Source organism: Pinus tabuliformis, chromosome 6 (assembly GCF_031772625.1).
Source record: "Pinus tabuliformis cultivar Carrire ecotype Pingquan chromosome 6, CPIR1, whole genome shotgun sequence".
NCBI lineage: Eukaryota > Viridiplantae > Streptophyta > Pinopsida > Pinales > Pinaceae > Pinus > Pinus tabuliformis.
In genome coordinates, this window is record NC_142292.1 from 1,341,410,092 (window position 1) to 1,341,433,829 (window position 23,738).

The 23,738-nt window shown below is 42.5% G+C and overlaps 1 pseudogene; it reads left to right on the plus strand.

The window, feature by feature from the left end:
• LOC149263556 (aspartic proteinase nepenthesin-1 pseudogene) overlaps positions 1–23,491 on the plus strand; it is a 28,505-nt pseudogene extending 5,014 nt beyond the window's left edge.
• The last annotated feature ends 247 nt before the right edge of the window (positions 23,492–23,738 follow it).

A 23,738-nucleotide genomic window follows, 5' to 3' on the forward strand; every position in this document is an offset into this window, starting at 1 on the left:
CGTGCGCTCTCGCCAAACTCGTCCACAACCTTGGGGCATTACACCTACAGCCCAATGGTCCACAGAGGTGGTGGGTTGATTCCCAGAATCGCCCCACCACCCCCTCGAGCCTTTGGGCCATCGGTGTCACGTCCCTACATTGGCGGTAATCTTCCAACCGCACTATAGTGAGGTGCGGCACCACCGACCACTCTCTTTTCACTAATACTTATGACCATGGACTATGCCTAACATTCGTACTTAGCTTATTTTTCGTTACCAAGTATTAGTTTATCCTATATACACGATGAAACCATTAAAATTCATCATAAACAACACTAACATAGAGAAATGCACAACAATAAAAAGGGAGGGGCAATTCCCTACAATATGAGTCTGCTAGAATCAATATATATAATTTTCAACTTTCATAACATAAGCTAAATCTTGGAGGAAGCCCCAAATTTACACTTAGCCAAATTTTCACAACTTCGGCAAACTCGGTTGCCCAGCTCGTCGGCACCTTCGCATGGTCGCCACATGAATCACCCAACACTTCGTTCACCCATCGCATGTTTCCACCCAGCTCATTAATCGTTCATTTAGCAAACACCCAAACCGTGTTACTATGCCCGACATTATCATTCAACCCAACTATTCCTTCGTTTGGCAGGTGCACACGCACCCGTGTCACTACTTGCCTGAACTCTCATTCACGGTTTCAACCTCCCTTCGTTTGGTGGGTTGCACGTAGTACCACCTACACAAACTCATGTTCACGACCTCCAATTCAACCACTCTTCATTCCGCTAATGCCCTCAACGTGTCATCCTGCATGAACTTTCAACCTCCGTTCAGCCCTGCAAGGATGCCCAACTCAGGTCGCCCATCGTGCAGCCCTACATGGACAACTAACCTAGGCGCGTGCTGCACGACTGGGTCAGTAACGCCCTACCTAGGCACGCTCTACATGACCGATGCCTCCATCTAAACTTCAACACGTACAACTCACCTTCGCACTTCTTTTCTCTTGCCTGGCTTCTCAAGAGATCTGCGTCCAAGTTGCTTGCGTCTCCAACTCCAAAAATCGTCCAACTTATACTCTTCACATGCCATGATCATGTGCCCGGATAACCTGCCATAACACGCTCCTACCGTCGACTTCACCCTTTCCATAGCATGTCGACCTACCCATCTCCATGGTTGGTCACCCCATCATTTAGCCAGTCCACCCGTCGGCCCGCCCATCATGTGGGGCACCCGGGGCCGTCTACCCGATATATATATCTCTGCACTAAAAACTCAATGCACTTCACTTTTTTCACTTCGCGTGACTCGATTGTGACCGTAGCTCACCCATCCACGGGCCCTACAGCTCGTGGTCCTCACATTCTCCCCCACTTGAAATCATTGTCGTCCTCGATAATTCCTCATCCCAACAACCACTTATTACCAAGATATCCATACCAAGGCATATACTCCATTGGTATGTCATACATCAGAAAATCATCTCAATCCATGATCATCAACTGCCTCGTCGCAATCTCCACATGCTCCTCCCATTGTGGAAGGTTGGCCCCTCCATGTCAAGCTAGATGCCCACTGCAACATATCGTTTCGACCTCATCCTGTATCATCATCGTGTGAACTGCTACAATGATACTCCAACATAATGCTAACACATCTCTGTACATGCTATAGCCCCCATGACTTGAACTAGTTGGGTAGTTAATCCAACAATCATGCTAAAACCATGAGAATGCACATCCTCATGCCATCATCAGTCGTTTCTTAGAACATCCTGTCACATCATCAAATCAATTAAGAATCCATCTCCATATAAGTATAAGCTATGCTCAGGTCCATGAAGTAGCCCTCATCTCATCTACAACATGTTTTCCATGTGCTGCCCATGATCGTAGATCAATCAGCTCCCATGTCTCAAAAGTGGTTCTGGCTCAGCTCAACCCATGTCCAAGTGTTGCCACCAAGGCATAATCATCATTGTAACTCCATCACTCCAAAGTGTCTCATATCGATCCTCCTCATCAAGTCACTCTTCCAAACCTCACCCATACATGTACTCGAAAGTATGCATCCCCTTTTGCATCAAAGTATCTGACCTCAGCTCCTCAATGCATCAAATCCTCCAAGTCCACCATATATGAAGTCCCCAAAAGTCACAATCTCATGTCATCATGAATTCCATGAGTCATCTCCAACCAACACTCTAGCAAGAATACATGTCTCGACCCAAAGGTCTCTGCAAGATGCCTTAGCTCTCCATGTAGTAGGAATGCTCCATAGTCTGCTCACCACTCCAACCAGTCCATGGCCTTGATGTATAAGAGTGTACAACATCTCCATCGACTCATAAGTAAAACATCTCCATGTCACATCAGCAAATCCACCTACACAACATCGCTACCTTGGTACTCCTCATTTGATGCCCATAAGTGACACCTCTACAAGTGCTCCTACATAATGTCCCTGCATAAGACTACCAAGCTCCATGTCTCCAACTTGATGTCCATGACTAAGCTTCCCATGTTGTCCAACTAAGTAGACCCATCACAACAATCGGTCATCCTCATCCAAGTCTACAATCTTCGGTCTAGTGAACTCGGTCACCCAACCATATCATCATCTTATGAGTCTCTTCATCATAAGTCCCCCACTAAAGGTCCCACCAAGACTTGCTCTTGGTCTCGGCCATGAGAAGTCCACCCAAATATCATCATACCCAAGTGAGTGCCCTTCTCCAATCTGTCCATGAGTCATGCCGGGCACTTAGCTAATTCTTCATGTGGCTAAGGCATGATCCATTCCTCCACAATGATCATCATGTTCCTCCCTTATCAAGAGCCTTTGTACCTTCTTCCATAAGGTCACAAACAACCCCAACAAGTCCTGCAACAATCAATGGTCCTTGCTTCTCCATACAAGGTCTTATCGTAGACATCCATAGTAAGATGTTCCTTTGCATCAGCGAACTGATTTTTCCCTTCCCTACATATTGTTCATCTACCAAATGCTCAACTGAAACACAAGTATCAATAGTACTTACTTCATCATGATGAGGTTCTTCCATGTGAGTATCCTCATCCACCCATGTCTGCAAACTGCACGATCCTGGTCCAACTTGATTAATCTCAAGTTCATCCTCCATCGTTTTCATATCTGCAACATCCTCTTATCAGCCCTTGAGTTCTTCAATTTCTTCTTTGATCTTCGATGTTATGCTCTTAACCTACAAGAAGATACCAAAATACATAATATGCAAAGAAATATACCCAAAACATAGAATAGTGAGAAACAACAGCAAGTATTTATTATTCAGAAAGCAATGTTCACTTGCCTCTTCAAGGGGAAAACCTCCAATAGAGCAGAGCTCGATTACAAAATAAGACACGATGCCCCTCGCAGGGAGTCTCTATCCTTTATATATGACTCATACATGCAATATCATGGATCAATACCATGGTTCTTATTAATACCATCTATCTAATACCATGGCCCATTTGCAACTAATTGTGGTCCCGTCATTAATTCCGGGTTAAACACTTACAATTATTAATATGGGCTTTATTGACTCCTTACTTAACTATAACTATGACTCGATCCTACTACATAAATAAGGGGGTTAGGGTGAGACCCTAACATGCCCTCCCCCTTAAGAATAGCCTTTTCCTCAAGGTTGAAGCTGTGAAAATTGCTGAAGAATAGTGGTTGGTTCCTAGGTTGCATCTTCCAGAGAGGTGTCTTTCCACTTGACGAGGACTTCCCTGATCATGTGGCCACGCAGGTGCCGTTCTCGTGTGTCTAGGACCTATTCAGGTTGGAGCCAGATTGACCCTTCTTCATCCAATTCAAGTAGACTGGCTTGAATTCTGCAATTGTTCCCAATCACTTTCTTGAGGCATGAGACATTGAAAACTGGATGAATTTTTGTAGTGGGTGGCAAAGCTAGCTTGTAGTCCACTTCTCCAATGCGTTGAAGTACTTGATATGGTCCGTAGAATTTTGGAGATAGTTTATGACAACCCTTGTCTTTGAGTGAAGTTTTCTTATATGGCTGCAGCCTAAAAAATCCCTGATCCCGTTCTTGAAATTGGCACTCTAAGTGATGCTGATCTACCTGTTGCTTCATGTGGTTTTGAGCTTGATGAAGATTATCTCTAAGATGGGCGAGCATGGTTGTGCCGTTTTGTAGGAGTTGATCCACTGCTTGTACCTTTGAGAACCCCTTGATATAAGAAGTAGGGGAAGGAGGGAATTGACCATAAACTGCTTCATAGGGAGTCACTTTGGTGGTGGCATGATAGTTGGTTTTATACCACCATTCAACTAGAGGAAACCACTGTACCCATAGATGTTGCTTTTTTGAAGTGAAACACCTAAGGTAGGTTTGTAGACATTTGTTGATGGCTTAAGTTTGACCATCTGTTTGTGGATGATAGGAAGTACTGAGTTTTAGTTGGGTGTCTTGTAGCATGAAGAGTTCCTACAAAAATTACTGGTGAAGATCGGGTCATGATCAGACACAATAGAAGTGGGCATGCCATGCAATTTGAAAAACAGATCCATGAAAGATTGAGCGACCAAAGTCGGTGTAAACGGGTGGGGTAAGGCGCAAAAATGAGAATACTTAGAAAGTCGGTCCATAACCACCATGATGACTCAATTGTTTCCTAACATTGGAATACCTGTAATGAAATCCATAGAAACCTTCGTCCATATAGATGCCGGGATGGGCAATGGTTGTAATGTGCCTGGTACTTTGACTGTCTCCCCTTTGTGGCGTTGACAAACATCGCATTCTGCTAGAAAAGTAAGGATGTCCTTTTCCTTGCCCATCCAAAAAAATGATCTTCTAGTGCGAGCATATGTCTTCTGAAATCCTGAATGTCCTGCAATGGGGGATGAGTGCAATTCTACCAAATTGCGGCTTTTGAGGGTGGATGTTGGTGATATTACAACTCTGTCCTTGTAGCGAAGAATCTCATCCTGCCATGAGGAGCCCTTGGTGGAATTTGGATCCGCCTACAATTGAGTAATGAGTTGGGAGAGCTAGGGATGTGAAAACCATTCCTTGCGAGCCTCTTCAATCCATTCTAGAATGGGAAGGGAAATTGCGAGAAGGGTATTTTCCTCCTTAAATTGGCGAGATAATGCATCTGCTACACTATTTTCACGTCCTTTCTTGTAAATGATCTCATAATCATATCCCAGCATTTTGGCGAGCCATTTATTTTGTTGTGGGGAGGATAGGTGTTGCTCCAAAAAATATTTAAGACTGTGATGGTCTATGCAGATTTGGAAACGTCGCCCCAGTAAGTAAGGTCGCCAGGTATCCATTGCATGTAAGATGGCCATCATTTCCTTCTCATAGGTAGATTGTCCCAGATTCCTCCCACTTAGTTGTTGGCTTATGAAGACCAAGGATCGACCTTCCTACATTAAGACCGCCCCAATACTCGTACCTGAAGCATCACATTCAATGACAAAAGATTTGGTGAAATCAGGTAGTGCTAATACTGGAGTGGAACACATGGCATTTTTGAGAGCTGTAAATGCCTGTTGTGCATCATCATTCCAGAATAATGAATTTTTCTTGAGCAGTTGAGTGAGAGGCTTCACAATGCAACCATAATTGTGGAAAAAATTGCGATAATAGCCTGTGAGACCCAAAAATCTTCTTAGGCTCTTCAAGGTCTTAGGTTGAGGCCATTCCTGCATTGCCTGGATCTTTTTGGGGTCCACCTTGACACCTTCACGGCCCACAATGTTGCCCAAATACTCAACTTATTCCATGTCAAAAGAACATTTGGACATCTTAACAAATAATTTATGCTTGTGGAGCAGTTGCAAGAGCAGATCTACATGCTGAAGATGTGCGACCCAAGTGCAACTATAGATGAGGATGTCATCGAAGAAGACAAGGACAAATTTCCTGAGATATGGTTTGAGAAGGTGGTTCATAAGGCTCTGAAAAGTAGACGGGGCATTACAAAGACTGAATGGCATGACCAGGAACTCATAATGGCCTTCATGAGTTCTGAAATCAGTCTTTGGAATGTCAACTTCCTTCATGCGAATTTGGTGGTAGCGTGAGCGAAGATCCAACTTAGTGAAGAATTGAGCCCCATTGAGTTCATCCAGCAAATCATCAACAACCGAGATGGGAAATTTATCTTTGACTATCAACTTATTGAGGGCCCTAAAGTCTGGACACATCCGCCATTCCCCATCTTTCTTGAGCACCACGACCACCGGTGATGAATAAGGACTAATGCTGGGACGAATGACACCTGCTTCCAAAAGTTCCTTGATTATTTTTTCTATTTCATTCTTTTGGGTGAACGGATATCTATATGGGCACACATTTGGTGGTTGGGCCCCTGGAACCAAGGTGATGCTATGATCATGTTCCCCTCGCGAGGGTGGAAGCTCATGAGGCTTGTCAAAGACTGGCAGATGGTTATTTAAAATTTGTTACATCTATGGATGAATCAACATATAATTAGGTTTGACGGTCTGGATGGCATTAAATTGAGCTATAACTCCATGATGGCCCTTTTTTAGCAATTCTTCCATCCTATGTGAGCTGATGAGAGAGGGAGCTCCTGCCTGGAGTCCACAGAGGGTATGTGTTGAGTTGTTTTGCTTAAAGCTCATATATAACTCCTGGAAATCCATTGTGATTAGCCCAAGAGTGTGAAGCCATTCAACACCGAGGACAATGTCACACCCTCCCATGTGTATGGCAAACATGTGGGTCTTCAACTAATAATCCCCCATTTAAGGTTTGACATTTTCACAGCGGCCTCCACATTTCATTGTTCCCCCATCCGCAATTTGGAATTGGAAGTTAGAAACTGCTCGTACAAAACAATGCACTACTTCCACGACTTTTTGATGGATGAAATTATGTGTACTTCCACTATCAATCAAGACTACTACTGGGCGATGTTTAATAAAACCTCTAATTTTGAGAGTTTAAGGTGAAGAAATCCCTGCCAAATCATGCAACGAAATAACTGGTTCATCAGGGACATTGTCCTTCTGGTTGTCCTCTTCTACCTCCTCTGGTTCCTCAAGTGGTGGGGCTTCCTCCGATGAGCTGTAATCAGTGCCATCAATTTGAAAAAATTTAGGCTCCTTACATTTATGACCTGGGGAGTATTTTTCATCACAGTAGTAACATAATCCCTGCTTTCTTCTTTCGGCCATTTCTACAGGTGACAACTTTTGAACCTTAAGTGTTTGAGTCGTGTTGTGAGCCTGTGGGGGGCGACCCTTGGCAGTGAAATTTGGGTGAATGGACTGCGCTGCTAACGCATGTTCCACATTACGAGCTACCTTGCAAGCCTACGACCATGTGGGAGGTTGGTGTAGTCAGACATGGGCTTGTATGGCCTCTTTAAGATCGCTGATAAAACATTCCGTGTAGAACGCATCTGAGAGATCCCTAGTGTGGAAAGCTAAGGCTTCAAAGGTTGTAACATATTCATCGGCACAATGGCAGTCTGTCAGAGCTTAGTGAGATGACCCAAAAAAGAAGATTCCTGGTCAAATCACTCTATAAGAGCTTTTTTGAAGGTGGCCCAAGTCATAAAAATTCCATTGCAATGTTGATGCCATTCCCACCATTGCCATCTTTCACTGTCCAAGTACATGCTCCCCACCATAAGTTGAGTCTCATTATCTAAGATGTTATTTAGATTGAAATACTGCTCCATTTGTGCTACCCATGTGACCGAGTGAGAACCATCAAATTTATGCATATCCAGCTTGGGAGGTCATGGACGGGATTGTTGGTGGGTGCCCCAGAGGTGAAAAGAGCAGCTAGACTCACCCTCACTATGTCCATTGCCAATATATGCCTCGTCCTACGCTTACTCCTTCCCCTTAAAGAGTGTGTCAGTTAATTTCTCAAGTTAAGCTTGGATGGCTTGCAAGGATTGTTCAAGTTTGTCGATCTTCTCATTGGCCATAGCTTGAGCTCTAGTTTCTACCATGCACCGATCCGATGTACTTGAAATTTGGGACCGCCCGAATTTCTTTTCACTAACAATTGAATGGTACCACCTTTCTTAGCTCGTCATCCTGATTCTTATGGGCTAGATCACCAATAAGCACCCCAAAATGTTAATGCTGCCAAAAGTCCTGCGAAAATCATGCCCCGGTATAGGAACCCCACACAACTACTCAGATCTGGTGGATCTGAGAGATCTGAATGGTTGATCGGATAGCTCTTAGTGGCGGCACCGATTGTTGCTGCGGATCTGATGGATCTAATATATCGGAAAGGCTGGTCTGCTAACTCAGAACTGCGGGACTGATGTCTACTGCTGCTGCAACCCCACTTATGAGATCTGATCTGGAAGAGATTATGCATGATCCCGAGATAGAAAAGGGAACTATGGTCTCGAGGAGTGTTAGGTGCTACAGATCGCAATATACATAAGGGTCTGACACTAGTACTCGGCCCAATGTTTCAGGGCTCTAACTAAGGAGGATCAACCATACCCTTAGTCGTACAACCCGACTACCCTATCATACGAGCGAGTAATCTCTCCAAGTGATATTCTCAGTGTACTATAGTAGCAAGACAGCTGACAATTTATCTATGACGAGGTTTCAAAGGATCTAGAGGGCTTCCGATATACCCAGAGGGTACTTGGAAGATAGTCTGTGCGCGGTTCTATCTAATGCACTACTACTCGAAGGGGTACTCACAGGGGTTACAATGGAGTCCAACAAGCGTGACCACCTCTTGTATTTCCTGCGTGCATGCCTCCCCAAATCCGCAGGTTTATGTGCTCAACGACAGATCCTGTGGTTTAAAGATGCCGGAACACGTCTCTAGCCAAAAAAAAAATTGCTAAGGAATGGAGATCGCACATGCCTTGGAAAGAGCTCTGATACCACTTGTTATGCTCTTAACCTGCAAGATGATACCATAATAGAGAATATGCGAAGAAATATACCCAAAACATAGAATAGTGAGAAACAACAGCAAGTATTTTATTATTTAGAAAGCAATGTTCACTTGCCTCTTCGAGGGGGCAACCTCCAATAGAGCAGAGCTCGATTACAAAATAAGACACATTACCCTTCGCAGGGAGTCTCTATCCTTTATATATGATTCATACATGCAATACCATGGATCAATACCATGGTTCTTATTAATACCATCTATCTAATACCATGGCCCATTTGCAACTAACTGTGGTCCCGTCATTAATTGCGGGTTAACCACTTACAATTATTAATATGGGCTTTATTGACTCCTTACTTAACTATAACTATGACTCAATCCTACTACATAAATAAGGTGGTTAGGGTGGGACCCTAACATTCGCACATCCTTCCCGAATCATCATGTTCTCGACCTTCATTGAAGCCCATTCAGAACTCCATCTACTCATCTATTCCAATATCTTGTACCGGAATGCTTCACCTGCATTATGGCTAGATTCACCTGTCATAGGTCCTTCCACCATCTATGGCATTCACTTTCCTGCAACCTGAATCACCCTTCTGATTTCTTCACCATTCACCAGGTTCTCCCTGCAAAACTGAACCAGCTCTTGATTCCACCTGTCAGTGAGATTAGTTTCCTTCACTTGCACTTCACCTGAATCAGCTCTGATACCACTTATCATGAAGTGAAAGTGTGTATCATCTCTTGGTCATACACCAGCTCTGATACCACTTGTCACGCCCCTACATTGGTGGTAATCTTCCAACTGCACTATTTCAAGGTGTGGCACCACCGACCACTTTATTTTCACCAATACTTATGACCGTGGACTACGCCTAACATTCATTCTTAGCTTATTTTTTGTTACCAAGTATTAGTTATCCTTTATACATGATGAAACCATTAACATTCATCATAAACAACATTAACATAGAGAAATGCACAGCAGTATAAAAGGAGGGGCAACTCCCTGCAATATGAGTTTGCCAGAATCAATATATATAATTTTCAACTTTCATAACATAAGCTAAATCTTGGAGGAAACCCCAAATGTACACTTAGCCAAATTTTCACAATTTCAGAAAACTCTGTTACCCAGCTCTTCGGCACCTCCACGCAGTGGCCGCATGACTCACTCAACACTTCATTCACCCATCGCACGTTTCCACCCAACTCTTTCACCATTTATTTAGCAAACGCCCAAACCTTGTTACCCTTCCCGACATTTATTTTCACTTTAATTCCAAGGGCACCCTGGTGATCCGGATTTAAACAGAAATGCAATAAAATACAGAGATAACCATAAAGACAAATATGCAAAGGAAATAATAATTCATTTCATTACTGTAAAATACTAAAATATGCTTACAAATAGAAATGGAAATAACCCAGCTAGGGCGATGGTAGCTTATCTATGAGAAGAGATGTGTTGGCTACATGCCTCTGAACTATTCTCCAAAAATTGTGTTACAATGAGGCTCTAGGGCCTATTTATTGTTGAGAAACAATGGAAAAACCTTCACATTCCAAAACCTAACCCTAGAAGATGAAAGGCCAAATTGTGGGCCCCGTTTTTGGGTAAGTTGGTACATCAACTTCCCGGGGTCGCGAATTGGTCGTACTATCTCTGTTTGACGCGCATGATAGCCCGTTGGAAAGATCTCTCCGAGGACTACGACGGAAAAGATAATTTTTAGATAGAAAAATTGTTGGCGATGGATTTCCCAAAAAACGTCGTTTAGGGCCTCAAAACGGCTCCGGAAGTTTAGGACCCGAAAAACTGCTAAAAATAGTAAACTAGCTATAATTAAGGAAACAGAAAACCTGAAAGAGACAGTTGTGGGGGTCCAAATGGGATAGGTGGGTGGCCACCAACATCCACCTGGATCACCTGGCGTAAAAGAACATGTTGAACTGCTTTATCAATATATCCATTGACAGGTTTACCATAAGAGATCAGCCCAACTGTTCCTTCGTTTGGTAGGTGCACACGCACCTGTGTCGCCACTCACTCGAACTCTCATTCACGGTTTCAACCTCCCTTCGTTCGATGGGCCGCATGTAGTAACACCTACACACTCCTATTGATGACCTCTGGTTCAACCACCCTTCATTCGGCTAACGCCCTCACCGTGTTGTCCTGCACGAACTTTCAACCTTCGTTTAGCCCTGCATGGATGCCCTACCCGGGTCGCCTGTCATTCAACGCTACATGGACACCCAACTTAGGTCGCCTATTGTGCAGCCCTGCATGGATGCCCAACCTGGGCACGTGCTTCACAACCGGGTCACTGATGCCCTACCCGGGTGTGCTCTACACAACCAACACCTCCATCTAAAGTTAGACACCTGTATCTTGCCCTTGCACTTCTTCGCTCTTCCTTAGCTTCCCAATAGATCTGCATCTAAGTTGCTTGCCTCTCCAACTCCAAAACTCGTCCAACTTATACTCTTCACACGCCATGATCATGTGCCCAGCCGACTTGCCATAACATGCTCCTCCCGTCAGCTTCACCCTTTCCCCAGCATGTCAACTTTCCCATCTCCATGGTTGGCCACCCCATCGTTCAGCCAATCCACCTGTCGGCTCGCCCATCACGCGAGGCACATAGGACTGCCTACCCAATATATATATCTCCACGCTCAAAAATCATTGCACCTCACTTTTTTCACTTCGCGTGACTCCATCGTGACCGGAGCTCGCCCATCCACATACCCTGCAGCTCGTGGTCCTCATAGTCGGGGTGGGGCGGAGGCTATCTAGAGGCCATCGGGATGGCGGTTTGATTCTTGGAATCACCCTGCCACCCCCATGGGCCGTTGCACCACCGGGTTAGGGTGAAGGCCGACGTGATTCCCAAAATCACCCTGCCACCCCCGCAGGCCATTAGACTGCCAGTGTCATGCCCCTACACTAGTGGTACTCTTCCAACCACACTATAGGAGGTGCGACACCACCAACTACTTTCTTTTCACCAATACTTGTAGTTATGGACTATGCCTACTTTCGATATTTAGTTTATTTTTCACTTTTACCAAGTACTTTCATTCCTTATGACATAGTGGAAACTCTCTTTAAACATTCATCAACATTAACATGAAATGCACAACAGTATAAATGGGAGGGACAACTCCCTGTAGTGAGCTTTCCCACAATAATAATAATAATAATAACATTTTACATATAAGTTACAAACCTGGAGGAAACCCCAGATTTCCTTAATACTTATACTTTTTCCACCAGCCCCACTAGCTCGTCCCCGTCACACCATGCTGACCAACTCATCATGCCGAGCACGCCCACCCGGCCACCCAAACGATTCTTGGACTAACTTGTGCCTTCGTGCATGATTATCCGCATGTCAGCATTTCACCCGAACACCTTGCCCAGCTCGCCACTCGAACTCTTGAATGCCCACTGTTCACACTGGCTCGTTCATTTGTCGATGCCTTCACACATTCACTTTCATTGGGAACCCCACCAAATGCCCTTCATTCCACCCGTCTCACATTTCTACCCAAACACCTTCGTTCAACAACCATCTCATGACCGTTCACACGAGCTCGTGCATGAGTCATTCAACTCACCACCTGAATGACCACTCGTGCCTTTGCTCGCCCTCGCCCGCTCGCACACTGATCAGGCAGGTTGACCCGTCATTTACCTAAACACCCTGCCACACCCTCACTTGATTTTCAACCCCCCGTTCGCCTGAATGCCCTGTCGCGCCCTCAGTTCGACCCATTGTTCGCCTGGACGCCCTACTGTACCCTTGCGCGACGTTCAATCGAATGCCCTGCCGCGCCCTCAATTCGACTGAATTATTCAGCAAAACTTTTCCTCTGTGTGCGTCCACCCGTGTTGTTCAAACCGCACCCTTGCTCACCCTGCTGCACCCTCGACCAGAACCTCGTCTCACACTACACTATTTCGGCATGGGTGCTGCGGCCTGTGTCTGCCTACACTTCTACCTTCCTTTCAGACTCACATCGCACTTCTCCCTTCGCTCTATGCTTGGAGATTTATGCTTGAATTTCGACGATGGAATGGCTCTCCATGCCATCCTACTTATACACTTACGCTGCCATGGAGTGGTATGTTGGATCGCCTAGCCAACCTCCCGTTCAGCCTTTATTTCAACATCTCCACATGTCGGCTTGCCCACTCGGGCGACCCGTCGTGTAGTTTTGCTGGTTGTCTTTGCCCACCCGTCGACCCGCCAAGACTTCACCTCGATCTATAACCAAACTACCCAACACCTATAAAATATCGTGTTTTTCCTCTATCGTGTTGCTATTCCTACTGCTCGTCGCCCTCACACGCCCTCACCATGTCACCTGTAGCTCATGGGCGTTACATTCTCCCTCACTTGAAATCATTGTCGTCCTTAACAATCTCTCATCCTAGTAACCATCTGTCACCAAGATATCCATACTAATGCCATATAAACCATCAATATGTCTTCCATAATCAAAAAGTATCCTCAATCCATGATCGTCATCCACAGTGTTGATTCCATCATGTGTCGTCATCATGTGAACTGCTGCCATGATACTCCAACACAAAGCTAACACATCTCTGCACACTTATGGACCCCATGATTTGAACTAGTCAGGTGATCAGTGCAACTATCACGCTCAAACCATAAGAATGCACATCCTCATGCCATCATCAATTGTTTCTTAGACTCCTATCACAACATCAACTTGATCAAGAATCCATCTCCATCTAAGTAAGCCATGCCCATGTCCATCAAGTAAACTCCATCTTGTCTACAACATGATGTCCATGATGTTTGGTATCAATGCGTTGAATGAAATCAGCCACATCTATCCCAACATAATCATCCATATGTATAAAATCCATCTCCTCAAAGTGAAGAGATCCTCTCATCAAACCTCAATTCTTGATGTGCCACATGTAGGTCCATTAGGCAACTTCCATCATATCTGCAATGTGCCATCCTCTAAGTCTGTCACAAAAGCCTGTATACACCTATACAATCTCCCATGTATCAAAAGTGGTTAAGTCTCAGCTCAACCCATGCCCAAGTGTTACCACCAAGGCATCATCTTCGTTACAACTCCATCACTCCAAAGTGTCTCATATTGATCCTCCTCATCAAGTCACTCTTTCAAGTACACCCATACATGTACCCAAAAGTATGCACCCCATCCTGTATCAAAGTCTCTGACCTCAGCTCCTCAATGCATCAGATCCTCCAAGTCCACCATAATATGAAGTCCCTAAAAGTCACAATCTTGTGTCATCATGAGCTCCATGAGTCATCTCCAACCAACACCCTAACAAGCATACATGTCTTGGCCCAAAGGTCTCTACGAGATGCCTCAACTCTCCATGTAGTACGAATGCTCCATAGTCTACTCATAAATCCAACTAGTGCACGGCCTTGTTGTACTTAACTACACAACATCTCCATCAGCACATAAATAGAACATCTCCATGTCACATTAGAAACTCCACCTGCACAACATCCCTGCCTTGGCACTCCTCAATGAATGTCCATAAGTGACACCTCTACAAGTGCTCCTACATAATTTTCCTGCATAAGCCTACCATGCTCCATGTCTCCAACTCGATGTCTGTGACTCAAGTTGCCCATGTTGTACAACTAAGTAGACCCATCACAACAATCGGTCATCCTCATCCAAGCCTGAAAATCGGTCTAGTGAACTCGATCACCCAAACCATATCATCATCATATGAGTCTCTTCCACCATGGCTCCCCCACTGAAGGTTCCACCAAGACTTCCTCTTGGTCTCGGCCATGAGAAGTCCACCCAAGTATAACCATACTCAAGTGTGCGCCATCCTCTAGTCTGTCCATGAGTCACGTCGGGCACTTAGCCAATTTCTCCATATGGATAAAGCATGACCCATTCCTCCCCCATGATCATCTCATTCCTCCCTTGTCACGGGCCTTCGTACCTTCTGTCATAAGGTCACAAAAAGCCCCAACAAGCCCTGCAATAGTCAATGGTCCTTGGTTTTCCATACATGGTCTCTTTGTAGATATCCATGGTAAGATCCTCCCTTGCGTCGGCAAACTAATTTTTCTCTTCCTTGCATACGGTTCATCTTCCAAAAGTCTCACTGAAACACAAGTATCAATAGTACTTACTTCATCATGAGGCTCCTCCCTATGAGTTTCCTCATCCACCAATGTCTACAAACTGCATGATCCTGGTTCAACCTGAACAACTTCAAGTTCTTCGTCCATTGTTGTCATATCTGCAACATCCTCCATTTGTATATACTTCCATTTTATATACTCATATTGGTCCTTGAGTTCTTCAAGTTCTTCCTTTAACTTCCATAGCCTTAACTAATTTGCATGTTCTCATCTTTCATTGAAGTCCATTCAGAACTCCATTCCCTCATTTGTTCCAATACCTTGTTCTGGAAAGCTTCTCCAGCATTGTGGCTTGATTCACCTGTCATAACCTGAGGTTCTTCCACCATTCCTGCCATCCTCTTTCTTTAAAAACCTGAATCACCCTTCAAATTTTTGAATTACATCCGGTACCACTTGTCACATTAGTGCAGTGGGATCAGCGCTTCTACAAATCTGATTATCAGCGGTGATACCACCTATCACGCCCCTCCACTGGTAGTACTCTTCCAGCCGCACTATAGGAGGTGCGGCACCACCAACTACTTTATTTTCACCAATACTTGTAGTTATGGACTATGCCTAGTTTCGATACTTAGTTTATTTTTCACTTTTACAAAGTGTTTTCATTCCTTACAACATAGTAGAAACTTTCTTTAAACATTCATCAACATTAACATGAAATGCACAATAGTATAAATGGGAGGGGCAACTCCCTGTAATGAGCTTGCCCACAATAATAATAATAACAATTTACATTAAAGTTACAATCTTGGAGGAAACCCCAAATTTCCTTGATACTTATACTTTTTCCACCGGCACCACCAGCTCATCACCATCCCACCACACCGACCAACTTGTCGTGCTGGACGTGTCCACCCAGCTGCCTAAACAATTCTTGCACTGACTTGTACCTTCGTGCACGACTGTCCGCACATCGGCATTTCACCCAAATGCCTTGCCCAGCTTGCCGCCCAAACTCCCAAATGCCCATCGTTCACATCGGCTCGTTCATTTGCTCGACGCCTTCACACATTCGCTTTCACTGGACACCCCACCAAACACCCTTCGTTCCACCTGTCACACGTTTCTGCCCGAATGCCTTCGTTCACCAACCGTCACGTGACCATTCACATGAACTTGAGCACGATTCATTCAACTCACCACCCGAACGACCACCTGTGCCTTTGCTCACCCTCACTCGCTCACACACTGATTGCGCAACTTGACCCGTCGTTCCCCCGAACACCCTACTACGCGTTCGCCCGACATTCAACCGCCCATTCACCCGAATGCCCTGTCGCGCCCTCCGTTCGACCCATCGTTTGCCCAGACGTCCTGCCGCGCCCTCGCCTGACGTTCAACCAAATGCCCTGTTGTGCCCTCGATTCGATCAAATCGTTCAACAAAACTCCTCCTCCGTGTGCGTCCGCCCGTGATGTCTGAACCGGGCCCTTGCTCGCCCTGCTACACCCTTGACCTATACCTCGGCGCACACTACACTGTTTCGGTGTGAGCGCTACGGCCTGTGTCCGCCTACACTTCCGCCTTTGTTTCAGACTCACTTCGCACTTCTCCCTTCGCTCTATGGTTGGAGACTTATGCTTGAATTTCGATGATGGAATGGCTCTCCATGCCATCCTACTTATACACTTACGCTGCCATGGAGTGGCACGTCGGCTTGCCCACTCGGACAGCACGTCGTGTCGTTTCGCTGGTTTTCTTCGCCCGTCAGTCGCCCGCTAGGACCACACCTTGGCCTATAACCTAACGACCCAACACTTACACAATTTCTCTTTTTTCCTTCGTCATGTTGTTGTTCCTATGGCTCATCACCCTCGCACGCCCTCATTGTGTCACCTGCAGCTCGTGGGTGTTACAGCCGGTGTGGGGTGGAGGCTGGGGTGGTAGGGTGATTCTTGGAATCACCCCGCGACCCTCGCAGGCCATTGGTCTGCCAGTGTGGGGCGGAGGTTGTCCATAGCCCTTCGCCCCACCCCGACAGCCCAGCGCTCTGCCCCACCTCGGCAGCCCAATGGCTCAGGGGGATGGCGGGGCGATTTTGGACAGCCCTCCGTCTCACCCTGGCGGCCCAACGGCTCACGGGGGTGGCGGGATGATTCCAGAGTAATAGAATTTTAATTTTCAAATCCCATTATTTTGTCTTGATGGTCATTACTAAAGCATGTTCAATTTATACTTAGGAAAGAAAAATTTTATTCTACCAAAAACATTAGTGTGTTTTTTTCCTCACAAACAACTCTTTTTTTGCACATAAAAAATTGGTTTTACTAAGATTTTTTTTAAATGTTGAAAATTGGCCCTAAAAAAAAACCATCATTCTAGTATCAACTCTTTTCGTTTTTAGGGTGTTCTTTTGCATAAAAATTTCATTTTCACTGCCATTTTTAAAACATGTTCAAAATTGACCCTAAAAGAAAAAACCCATCGTTCCAGTATACACACTTTTTGTTTTTAGCACCTACTTTTGATGTTTTTTCAGGGTTTTTTGGCTAGAGTTCCTGTTTTGAGTTTATAGTTCTCGTTTCAAAGTTTACATTGTTCATAGACCTTCATAAACTGGAGGAATTTGACACATGTCTCTCTGGGGTGGGGCAGCTAGAATGGAATAAACTTAGTTGGGCTCTCAAGCGATCTATGCTTGCGCTGATATGACCTTGACTTTAGGAACATGTTTGTGAATAGGTCAAGCTCATAGTTTCTTCTTGTCTCAGCAGGATCACAACTTTATCACCACTATTGCTTTATAATAATGATATCATGAGGGAGATATTGTCGTTGATAGTAGAAGCCCTTCAACGATTGCACAACATCATGCTTCCTACTTTTTAGAAGCATTGTGGAATATTAGAACTCATGGTAGAGTTTAGCTTTGACACATTAATGTTGAATTTGGAATGTGGTGACTTAGTCATTCAGGTATTTCAAAAGTTTTACACCAGCATTACATCAACTCATCCAGATCGTTTCAAAACAAGTATGCAAAATATTGTATCCTTGTTCCTATAAGGAGATGTTGACATCTGCAAGATAAGTAGATCCAAACTTTTGACCATTTGGAAGAAGCAACTTATTGTATCACCACTTGCATATGATCTAGTTGAGAAGTTGGTCATTCAAAACATAAAATTGCTCAGAAGGGTGTTGACAAAGAAGGCGCTTAAAACGACTGATGGAGGAAGCAAGAACAAAGGTATTAAAACCTACGACAAGAATAAGCTAAAGAGAGGACTATGTTTTCTCTGCAAGGAACCTTGGGCACTCAACCATTCTTGTCCAAGTGATAAGGAGGAAACAAGGGTAAAACAATTGGAGACTCCTTCAGATCATGGGGATTCATCTATAGTTGTGTTCATCAGTTTTCAAGAGAGCACCCACGAAGTATCCAATTAGTCAAGTACATATGTTGAGAAACAACACAATGTTTTTCAGAGAGACTTGCAAGACAAGCTGATGATAATCAGTTAGATTGATAAAGTACATGGGGAAATGAAGGAAGTAATTCCTCCAAATGATGTGGTAAACTCTTGTACAATTGATTCCATAGATATCCAGGATGACATCAATAAAAATTATAGGCAATTAGATGTAGATAATAGTCCACCAGTGCATCCATGTTTGACAACCAGAGAGGGTGAACGACATATTTTCCCCATATGTAGAGAAGGCTAGGAAGAAAACATTCAAAGAAACTCAAGTGAGGAGCCAATAGTAATAAACCAACATGATGAGCATGATCTTGTGGGGCAGCATGACAAATATAGTATGCAAAATGAGTCATTTCTAGACATTCGGTCAAAGGTTCAATGTGGAGCTATGGAAGTCGAGCATCCAGTGTAGACAAATACAAAGGCATTCATCGGGGCACGATAATTTCCAATAGAAGACTTTTGGGAAAAGATCATGGATTTCAAGACAGATCTTATGATGTTAAAGCAGAGAGTCTGGATAGTACGAGACACATCTTATAGGAGAATAGGAAAATTAATGAGCTCATAGAATTAAGTGTCGAATCAATGGCCAAGCTTTCTACTGTTGAAGAATGACTCAAGTCCCTCACAAGGGAGTACAGTTAAGAGTTCCAGAGCAGCCCTGTACGGGAGTACATAGATAAGGCTTGTAGCACTACCAACCCACCTTTATACATTGGGGAGAGCAGGGCAGAGTTCTCCAAAGGGATCAGGTTGGGTGACAGAGTGGAGCAGTATGAGTTGAGCATTAGGCAACAACAACATAGTAGGTGTATTCCATGTGCAGCCATTTTTGCATTAGATCCTTCCCACAAGATGGATTGGGGAGAGATTATGAGTTGAAACTCTTTCGATGGAATGATTCCTAGGTGGATACCCTTATCCAAGGGCATATTGCAGCTGTGACACTTAGGCACGGGCAATGATGGAGGGCTGAGATGGTATCATAACCTACAGGTCCCAAGACTTAGGTGGGATTGGGATCCACATGAATCTATTAAGGGCAAGATTGGTCAGAGGATTGTTTGGGATCTCGGTCTTGAAGGATACATTTAGGATCATTTACCATGGAGGCATGGAATAACACATTGGTTTGTATGGGATCTAGGTATTAGTGTACAAATGTTTTTATTGTTGGATAGAAGTGGATTGCTTGAGTGCAAGCAATCTTTGGGCTAAAGGATTTGTAATATCTCTTTTTTTTAATGTGGTCAAAATGGTTGGAATCTACCCATGGTATTTTCCATTGTATTTTCCCATGGGATTGGCCCATAGTATTTGCCTTTGTTTTTAGAGGGAAAATAATAAAATAAGGTTTCTACAGAGCCCCTCAAGCCTATTAAAGAGGATAGGAGCTAGGCATTTGGATGATCCTGAGTTTGTCTATCTTATTGCGTGTTTGTTGAGAGATTGGCATGGCGAGTTCCACTTTGATCCTGGGACAAAAACCCTGCGGTGATGTTGTGTGGTGGATTCATTCTAGATTCACAAGTGGGCTTAAGTGTCCTAGATTGGTTATTGTTGAGCAGTTGTACATGCTATTGGTAGGAGCTTCAATATGTCTTCCATAAGTATCTATCTTGTTTTCAGTTATTAATATAAATAACAAGCTGCATGTTCAGATCCTTTATTGTTCAATGTTTTGTTAATTAGAACACTCAAGTGTGCTAAATCTCTTAATAGTTTTGGCGTTTGGAATCTTACATTGTAATAAATAAACTAATTCATATATAAAGATTGCATTAGATAATCAAGTGTCTAATAATTAATTATTTAAATCTATTTTATAAATATATATATATATGAAATTCTACATATATTATACTTAAGTATTATTTATCTAAAAATAGAATATAGACATAATAGCACTTTAAGATTACAATATATATCAATATATATGAAGGGATTTAATTAATATGGTATATATATTACAATATTTTAATATTAAAATAATATTAAATAAATTTTACAATTTAATTTAATTGAAAAAACAAAAACTAAATTTAAATAAAAAACGTTACAATACTTATCCACTCTTTTTCTCCACCGATAATCATAATCGTTCTTCATGCAATAATTAATGATTTTTACATTTTAATTTAAATTGATATTAAATTTTAAATAATATTCAAAATTTCATCAACTATATTGAAAATCAAGTATATACAAAAATATTTAAAAAAATTAATCTTAAAAACATCAAGTATATACAAAAATATTTAAAAAAATTAATCTTAAAAACTCCCACATTCTTGTGGATCCCATTCTCTTTGGATCACATTCTCTTATAAAATAAATAGCAAAAATTAAAATTGAACTTTTATAATATTAAAATAAAAACAACAATAAAATAAAATATTTCATAAATATCTTTTAGAAAACACCTTTTCTACTAAAATAATATATATAAACAAGAGGGGCAGCCTAGAAGTGTCAGATATTCTTTTACATAAAAAAACTTATTAATAAATTATATATTTTTCACTTAAAAATACCTTTACATAAAATAGAATATTAAATTATTAAAAATACCTTTACATAAAATAGAATATTAAATTATTAAATTTTGTTCTTAAGTAAAATATAAATCTTACTTAAATTTTATAATAACACATTACATTATGCAAACTGCAACTAACAAATGTTTTTAACATAAATTTTATATATATCTTATAATAACACATTAAATTATGCAAACAACAAGTAACAAATGTTTCTAACATAAATTTTATAAAACAAATTATATAATGCAAACTATATATGGCATAGGACTTTTTTTTAGTTTTTATAAATCTTTCTCGAGTTGCAAATAACGAGAAATTATCTTTCCTCGCCATGCGAAAAAAGGAATATATATTCTTTGAATAATGCATGCCGGGACACAACCAGGAATTTCAATCAGGGATATCTAGTTGAAAAATTATATTAGTTGGTTGCCATGCAAGGGTTTTCAATCAGGGATATCTGGTTGAAAAATTATATTAGTTGCCATAAGGGTTTGGTTTTAAATCAGGGCTATCTGGTTGAAAAATTATATTAGTTGCCATGTAAGGGTTTGGTTTTCAATCAGGGCTATCTGGTTGAAAAATTATATTCCTCCATGCAAAGAAACGCATTTGAAAAATTATATTTGTTGCCATTTATTTGAAAAATTATATTAGTTGCCATGCAAGGAAGCCCATTTTTTATTTTTCTGGAAAGGAACTTCCACATTCAAATCAAATACAGCTACTTGAGGGTCAATAACAAGATTTTATTTTTATATAATAATTAAAAAAACATTGGCTGGCCATGCGAACATGAAAAAACTCAAGTTAAGAAGCAGTTCTAACTCCAAATTAATCTACTGAAGTTAAGAAGTAGTGCTAACTCCAAATTAATCGAAGAAGCGCATTAATGGACTTCTGTCTCCTATTTAAATAGAGCGCATCCCCCCTCTGGTAGAGTAAACCTTTCATTATTTTCCTAATTTCCCTTCCTGGAAAGTTTCCCTCTGTAGGGATAGACGAAGCATGGCTCGACCATCAGCTACATCTCATCGCCTCCTTATTCATTTGTTGTTATTGCTGTCCCTATTACCATTGATGCAATGCAGGCCGCTTGAGCGCAAGGTTCCAGTGCCTGAGCAGAAACCCGTTGTTGGGTTGAGAATAGATCTGGTGCATAGAGATTCATCACTTTCCCCATTCTTTCCAGGGAATATTACATCCACTGAACGGGTTAAGCAAGCAGTGCAACGCAGTCAAGCAAGGGTTCAAACACTGCATAAATCTGTAGTTCTAAAGGCTGCTGCTCAATTAGCTCATAAAAGTGCAAGAATCCAAGCTCCAATAAGTGCAGGAAGTGGAGAATTTTTGATGGAGGTAGGAATTGGTGAGCCGCCTTTATCATATTCTGGAATTCTAGACACAGGCAGTGACTTGATATGGACACAGTGCTTGCCCTGTGATTATTGCTATAATCAATCCTCTCCAATCTATGATCCTATCCAGTCCTCCACTTTCATGACCGTCCCATGCGATAGCTCTGAGTGCCAGGCAAAACCTAATATGGGTTGCAACGCTGATCATCTGTGTAATTACAGGTATGCGTATGGTGATGACTCCTTCAGCACAGGGACCCTCTCAATTGAAAGGTTTACCTTTTCATCAGAGTCAGTCGACGAGATTCAGTTTGGTTGCGGCGTAAACAATGAAGGCCACTTCGGCCAAACAGGTGGAATGGTAGGCTTCGGACGAGGTGACTTATCTTTAATTTCACAGCTTGGTTCATTAGGAGGTGATAAGTTTTCTTACTGTCTCACGTCTTTTAATGATTATCCTTCCCGAGGCAGCCCTTTGTTTATAGGTCACACTGCTACTTTCAAGGGCGCGGCTGCTGTCAGTTCAACTCCTTTTATTCAAAACAGCGCAGCATCAAGTTCCTATTATCTTTCGTTGGGAGGAATTAGCCTTGGAGGTGCACTATTGGATATCCCTGATGATTCTTTTGATATTGATCAAGACGATGGTAGTGGCGGATTTGTGATAGACTCTGGAACCACTTTCACATTTCTGTATGACGATGCATATCAAGTTTTGAGGAAATCCTTAATCTCTTCTTCCAGTCACTTGCAGCAAGTGGATGGGTCTGAAATCGGACTAGACCTCTGTTTTAACTTTCCAGCTAATAACGATTTTAACTTTCCCACTTTAACATTCCACTTCGAGGGAGCAGATTATAATGTGGAGCCAGAAAACTACATGTACGTTGATACCAGTGGTGTTATCTGCCTGGCAATGCTACCTAGTCCAAACATGTCCATATTAGGCAATTTTCAACAGCAGAACTACCAAATTCTCTATGACGTCGGCAACAACATGCTCTCTTTTGCACCCACAGTTTGTGATGCCTTGTAAGCAAGCACATGGATAGCTGTTTTCTCTCTCCTAGACTATTAGATTAGATGATTAAAGTGGGTTGCTGCCGGTCTTTGAAAATAAAAAATTGTCATAGAATTTTATGTTTCTTCCTAGGATTTCGTTCTGCTCAATTATCAGCATATGTAAACACTTTTTTTAAGACTATATGCAAATATGTAATTAGCAAGGTTGTTTCTGTGATTTCAAATTCATTGAGCCATGAATTCTTTACTGTGTATGGAAT